Source organism: Ursus maritimus, unplaced genomic scaffold (genome assembly GCF_017311325.1).
Source record: "Ursus maritimus isolate PB19 unplaced genomic scaffold, ASM1731132v1 scaffold_11, whole genome shotgun sequence".
Classification (NCBI taxonomy): domain Eukaryota; kingdom Metazoa; phylum Chordata; class Mammalia; order Carnivora; family Ursidae; genus Ursus; species Ursus maritimus.
In genome coordinates, this window is record NW_024423453.1 from 69726836 (window position 1) to 69734003 (window position 7168).

The window sequence follows — 7168 nt, forward strand, 5'->3', positions numbered from 1 at the left end:
TGGATGAATGCCATGAGTTATGCCTACAGAAGTGCAAAATGTCAATACCAGCATTACCTTCCTGCCATTCAGTATCCTCAACAGGCGGACAGGAGGCAGCTCTCAGTCTAACAGGAAAAATCTGCCTGGCTAACGCTGCCTCCTTGCAGAAATGCACGTAAAACTACCTGGGGAAGGGACGGGCAAATCGAGTGCCTATTACACAACCCACAGAAAGAGCTGTATAGCACATGCTCTCCTTGCCTGCCCTCCTCCCTGCAACAAAAAGAGAAGGCAAATGTCACTGCAGGGCTCACTAGGGTGAGAGCCCTAGAGCCCTAGAGCCCTACCTCTAGGCTGCTCGGCCGCCCGAACTTATGGGGAAAGAGGTGCAGAAATCCTGAGAACAGGGGATCACGTAGGGCGTAGCTGAACCGGTATTCCCAAGAGAGCTGCCAAGAACCGCAAAGCCCCTGCCACTCCTACGCCTCCCCAGAGACCCGGGGAGCCGAAGCCACACACCCGGGCCGGAGGGCGCGCGGCGGAGCCAGGGCCACGTTTCTCGGCGCTAGCTAGCGTGGTTAGCGCTTCCCGGCGGCAAGCTCCCTCGGAAACTGCGCACGTGTGGGCAGCCGTGGCCACCCTGCACAGACCGGAGGACGCCTCTCGCCGCGGCTCGGACACTGGGCGCGCCAGCGGGAGCCGCGAAGGGCTGGAACCCCAGAGCCCGCGGATCGCGTGGGCAGACGTGGTAAGACTGTGCAAAGCTGCACCGATCGCCTCCCTCGGGCACCCCGCCGCCACCACCGAGACCGGGGGCGCTCGCCAGTTCTTCTCCCCCGCCGCAGCGCCGCCAGCAGCCTGGATTGGGAAGGCGGTGGGAGCGGCGGTGCGTGGCGCCGGCCGGAGCACCCTCGTGGGCTAGGGACGCCCCCGGGGCCCAGGCGCGCGGCGGAAGGAGCAGCTCGGCGCGCTCGCGGCGAGAGCCGGGGTGCCGCGCCCCACGCCCCACGCCCGCCGCAGCCGGGAGGAGAGGTGGTTTCGGGGCGCTCCCCCAGGCTGCCCTTGCGCGGGATGCAAACGTACGCGCGCGGGCTCTCCTCTCCGCTCGCTCCATCCCTAAAGTATCCTCGAGCCTCACCTTCACTGAGTCTACCGGGTACATGACCGAGTGCTCCAGGATCCCGGCCATCGCTCCGGCTGTCATGTGGGTGGATAAGGAGGCGCTGGTCGGCAGGTTCTCATAGTCCTCCGACCCGGCGTCCTTGCAGCCGCCGCCGCCATCTCGGCTGTCCCCATCCATCCTGCGCCCCACAGCCTGGCTCCCTACGCCGCCGCAGCGCAGCTCCATCCGCCAGCTCCGCGGGGCGCGGGAGGCTGCAGGAGGTGGGCAGGGAGGGGGAGGGGGCGAAAAACTTCACTTCTTAAAGTGGGAACCACCTCCCAGGTTTTGCGGCGCCTGACGCCATGGCGGGCTGGGGTGGAGCAAAGGGGCCCGAGACACCAATCACTGGAAAAGAAGAGGCCGGCCGCGGCCCCACCATTGGTGTGCGGGACACTGGGGACCCGCCTTCCTGTGTGACGTCACTGTCCAGTGCAAATTTCCAAGCAACCGGACGGGGGCGAGAGGAGACGTTGGGGTGTCCCGGGAAGTTGTACTACCTCCCTCCAGGGTGCTGCTGCCGCCCTTGGGGCCGACTGGGCGGAGGAGGGGATCTGGTGGTCAATGGAGAGGGTCGTCCGGGCCCGCAGGGGGGACATGCCTAGGGCTGGAGGGAGATCAGGAACAACGAATAATCCTTTCCCAGAGCCCGGGGTTTTGCAAACAGTGTTGTTCAGCAAGTGTTGGCATTCCTAAGGCCTGGAGTGGGACAGTTACTGCGAATGCCATTTATGGAGCAGTTGTGATGGCTGGATAGGGGGTGAGGGCGCACGTGGGGGTGGAGTGGAGTTCTAGAGTTGGAGACACCCTGCGCGATATCAATGGTGCATCACCTCCTTCTGTGCAACATGAGGACGTAGACCGTGCGGGAGACTGAGTCAAGGTCCCGTGCTAGGCTGCTTTGTTGGGGAGAACACTTGCTTAACTGACATATTTTTCCCCTCACTGGAAACACAGAGAGCAAAATTTGTTCCTTTTCTTATTCTCACAAAGAGGCTTAAAGCCACCCTGCCCTGGACTGATGAAGACATGAGTAGTCATCAGAATTGAGCCTTTCTGAGGCACCTTCAGCACATTTTTCTCAGGGCTGATATGCCTGGGAGGTCTTTAGAGACTGGTCTGTCAGTCAGGTGCAAAGTGGCTCCTAGTAAACTCTTGCAGCATTGCATCTACCTGCCTTTTAAGACTGCCTCCTGTTTCTTAAAGTCATCCCAAGCTGACTTCTTAAAGTGCAACCCAGGCTGCTTTATTCCAATCTCAACAATATTGTCTTGCTGTATCTCGGAAAGAGGAGAAATCAGAAAGCAGGGGAATGACCTGTCCACGGAAGTCTCCATGAAAGCATGGCATATACACATCTAAATGGTCATGTTCTGGGGCTTAAGACTTGGCACTTCTGAGATACCAGACACCTTATCCAGAGCAGCCTTCTGGTCAGGAGAGCTGGGCCTGGAGATATGAAAGGGCGGGGAGATCCTGAAGATGCTGCACCCACTCTCCCCTCGCCCTGGTCCCAAGGTTCAGGTCGCAGCAACCCAGGTGCCTCTCAGGGATTTGAGATACACTGATGTGAGCATTGTCGATCTAGGCTTCAAGGCCAAGGGCACCAAGTCCCCATTCTTGGTAGCCGCCAATAGTAGCTCCAAGGTAAATGCTAAGGATGTCACAGGTAGAAGCAAGCTCTTTGTTCAGTGATTGGCAGAGAAAATTTTTCCTGCTTTTACCATAGGTGATTTTTAAGAAACGTTAATCAAAAGCCACTGATACTCATTTAAAAATGGATACCTTTTAACCAGTACATATTATTAACCAGTTGTCCCACTTCAGGGAATGTGCCACGGAAGTCTAAATATGTGTAAGCTCCTCTTCAAAGCACTATTTATAGTACTAAATAATTGGAAACAACTGAAATATTCGGCTAGAAGGGAATGGCTGAGTAAATGATGACAGGTATATTACTGAACTATTATGGGGCCATTAAAAATTGTGGTTATATTATGCAATAAGATGAGAAATGATTGCGATACGATGTTGGGTGAAGAAACAACACAAAACTCTATGACATTTACAAAGATGTAAATATTATGCACACAGGAAGAGGGAAGTGGCCATTGTGAGGGTGACATAGGATTAAAGGTATTTTTATTATATTTTTCACACCTAAATAATACATATATTGTTTCTATAACTTAATTCTTTTTTAGGATATAATATCCTAATGGATGAGAAGCCTTCTGAATTTTGCAGTGGTGATATTGGTGGAGAGAAGTCACCCTCTGGACGAATAAGGGGACACTTGGCAAATGTGAACAGGCCCATAATTTTCAGAGATATCAGACTTTTTAAATATCATTCAATAAATGTTGAACTGGAGCCATTTAGAAAATCTTTGGAATATTTAATTATAAGCATTCAATATTTTTTCTCATCCTATAAGGTAGATATGGTGGGTTAGTGCTCAGCATCCATCTTAAACTCCTTCTTATACTGCAGTGGCTAGAAATTTGTAAACCACATTTATCAGATCCTTGCAGCTTGTAGTCCAAATGTGAATTACATTCTGCCAGTTGGATGAACTGGAGAGATCTGGGAGGCAGTAAGGAGATGGAAGTCACCTTCCTGCTGCTTTGATGTTTCCTGCTGCCTAGCAAAGCCATAGACACTTGGGTAAGGAGCAGTTGGGGTGGGCAATGGCTTTCCTATTGCAACAGCACTGCAGTGTCTGGTCACCAGATTCATGGATGTCAAGAAGCAATGTGGCAGTAGGAATGGTAGCAGCCTCCTGATTCCCACACCATAGCTTCAGTAGGTGGCCTTCTTCTCCTTTCAGGACATGGAAGAGGATCCCTTGGGAAGCCAGTTCGACAATGTGGATCTGAGAGTTATTCCTGGGGGCCCAGCCTAGGTTTCAGCTCTAACAATATTGTATATAGTAGCAAGAGGGCATAATAATGAAGGAGCCATTCCTGGATATCAGAATACAGCTGCCAGCCCTGGTCCTAGATTTCTGTGCAGGGCCTGTTTGGAGGAAGTTGACATCCCAGATACCATCACCCACTGCTTTGGCCACACTGTCAACAAAGAGGGAGAGCATAGGGACCCAGGAGCAGAGCAGTGATCCTGTCCTATAGGGTGGACCTGGGGACTCAGAATGACTTGGCTGGTTCCACTGGGGTCTTATGTAAAGTTCCTGAATGTTGAAGTTCTGAAGATGTCATCATACTTCCCTAGCCCACCTGGGAGCCAGCCTCCTCCATTTCTAAAGGGGGAACTACAGAGGGTAGGGGGTGAAGAGCACTTGCCTTGGAGTCATGAACCTGTTCAAACCCCGGTTCCACCATTTACTAGCTAGGTGGCTCTTGCCTATTGGTTGGCATGCTTCCTCATCTGTTCGTAGGCATTCATAGTGAACTTAACACACAGTGAATGAAACACAGAAAAAGATAAAATAAAAATCTCATGGTGAAGGATATATAGTTTGGGAGTATTGAGAGGAAAGAAAATGGAAAGGAGTTAACGGTACAGAGGTAAGAGATCTAGACTTTCTCCAAAATCTTACTTTTTTTTTTCACAATAATTGCTCCAACTCTGGTACGCACCTGCCCACCTATGCAACACACAGACATTTTAACACCCTACCCAGATTTCAGCCAATGCTGTGGCTCCCATCAGGAACACACTCGTCTGCCAGAGAGGAGGCTCTATGCCTTGGAGCGACTGCAGCTGGTAGGATGTCTCCTAGAACAAACACCATGTGTTGTGGTTTCCAGGGTGTGTGTGGGGGGGTGCATTTTGTCTTTGTCTCAGTGCACACTCATCCACATATCCATTAATTTTCATCCAGGTTTATATGTTGGGAGGGCTGCGAGGACCTCTAGATATGCAGGATCCCTCCCATTTATGTATCTGGCCGTGTATTCCCAGAATCTCTCACTTTCCCAAGGACAGCGCTGTGTTTCCTAAAAGCTCTGTGATTCATACTTTGGAATGAGTCTCTCCATAAGACAGAAGACGAAATGGAGGCAAAAAGCTAGTCTCACTCCAGAGCCCCATGTCAAATAAGGAAGTAGTGGGTGAGAGCCATCAAACCCAGAGAACACGGAGCTGATTCACTTTACTGTCTTTTCAAAGGATGGTGATGGGCAAGGGTCAGAGCTGGGGGTTTGATCGGCAGGTTGCTCTACCTGCCGAGAGCCTGGCCCTGCTCACACTTCTGCAGATTCTGCTGCTTGAGTCCACTGGTAATCGTCCGTGTGATGTGGCTGGGACCCACTGCTAGGGGACGGTCCCCTGATTCCCGTTCTGTGGATGCCCGTGCCATCCGCCTTAGCAGCGGCCCCATCCACTTTCACTGATGAGACCCAATGATGTCAGCTGCGCCCTCCCCACATCAGGGGCCACACTGTCCCTGTGCTGCTGCCATGCCCACTCTACTCAAGAGCCCATCTCCCAGTGAATGGCTTAAGGCTCCAGAATTGGACAGGGGTGTGGCAGACTATCACTGAGGCCCCAGTGGAGGCAAAGCATTAGCTAAATTCTGGGTGAGAGGTGCCATGTCCGTGTGTTTGCATGGGTGGACCTGGGGCCACCCGTTAGCCACCCACCACAACCGCTTACATCCTAACTTTCCCCTCTCCTCACCTTTTTCCACAAATATAATTGATTCTCCACAGCTTAAAAAAATCCCTCTTCCCTGCTCCACACCTTAAGCTATTGCCCTGTTTCTCCCTCCATCCTAAAGTCCCTGAAAGAGTAATCTCCCCTTATCCTTCCGTACTCACAATGCACCCACTCCTGAACCTCTGCATGCCAGTTTCTAACCCCTGCAGTTTTCTCAAGGAGCTCTTGGAAAGGTCACCAATGACCTCAGTGCCAAATCAGTCCAGTCCTGACCTCTTGACCTCTGCCTCCTCTGGAATTCCTCCCTCACTTCCTGTGTCTTCTTGCACTTCCGGCAGTGCCCTCTGCCTCCTCTACCTTGTCTCTCCACGCCCTGTCCTCAGAGCGCCTTTCATTTCCTCCCTTTGGTCCTTTCTTCCATCCACACGTTTCCATCACGCACCCTAGCTCTGTTTTAATCCCGACCGTTCCTCGGCACTCAGGCCCCACATTTTCGTGTGCCTCACAGACAGTGCCATCTGAAACTCCACCTGAACCGAAAGCTCAGAAGGCACATCGGCGTCCCAGGGCGGCCATAACTGAATACCACACACTGGGTGGCTTGAAATAACAGAACTATACTGTCTCATGGTTCTGCAGGCGACAAGTCCAAAACCAAGACGTTGGCAAAGCCATGCTTCCCCCAGAGCCTCTAAGGGAGGATCCCTCCTGGTCTCTTCCTAGCTTCTGGTGGATCCCGGCTCTGTTTAACGTTCTTTGGCTTGTAGATGTATCACTCCGACCTCTGCCTCCACTCTCACGTAGCACTCCCTGTGTCTCCATGTCTACCGTCCAGATTTTCCTCTTCTTATAAGAACTCCTGTCATATTGGATTAGGGGCCCATACTATGCCAGTATGCCATCATCTGAACTTGATTATATCAGGCAAAGACCCTATTTCTAATAAAGTCACAGTCTCAGGTTTTTAGCAGACATGAATTTAGGAAAGACGTTATTCAACTCAGTACAGTGAGGCAGAGAGGCAAGAGCCGTCGGTGGTGGGGAGGGGGGTCAGTGAGGCAGGTGATCTGGGTTCCTGTCCTGGCTAATGTCCTTGGCCCCATTTCCCTTACCTATGAAAGGAGGGGTTGGAGTCAGTGGTACACAGGGCAGCCTCTAGCTCTATTTTTCTGATCAAAAACTGAATTCATAGGGGCACCTGGGTGGCTCAGTGGGTTAAGTGTCTGCCTTTGGCTCAGGTCACGATCCCAGGATCCTGGGATCGAATCCTGCATCAGGCTCCATGCTCAGCAGTGAGTCTGCTTCTCCCTCCCCCTCTGCCCTCCCCCTGGCTTGTTCTCTCTCTCTCTCTCTCTCTCTTTCTCTCTAAATAAATCAATAAAATCTTTAAAAAAAAAAAACGAAAAA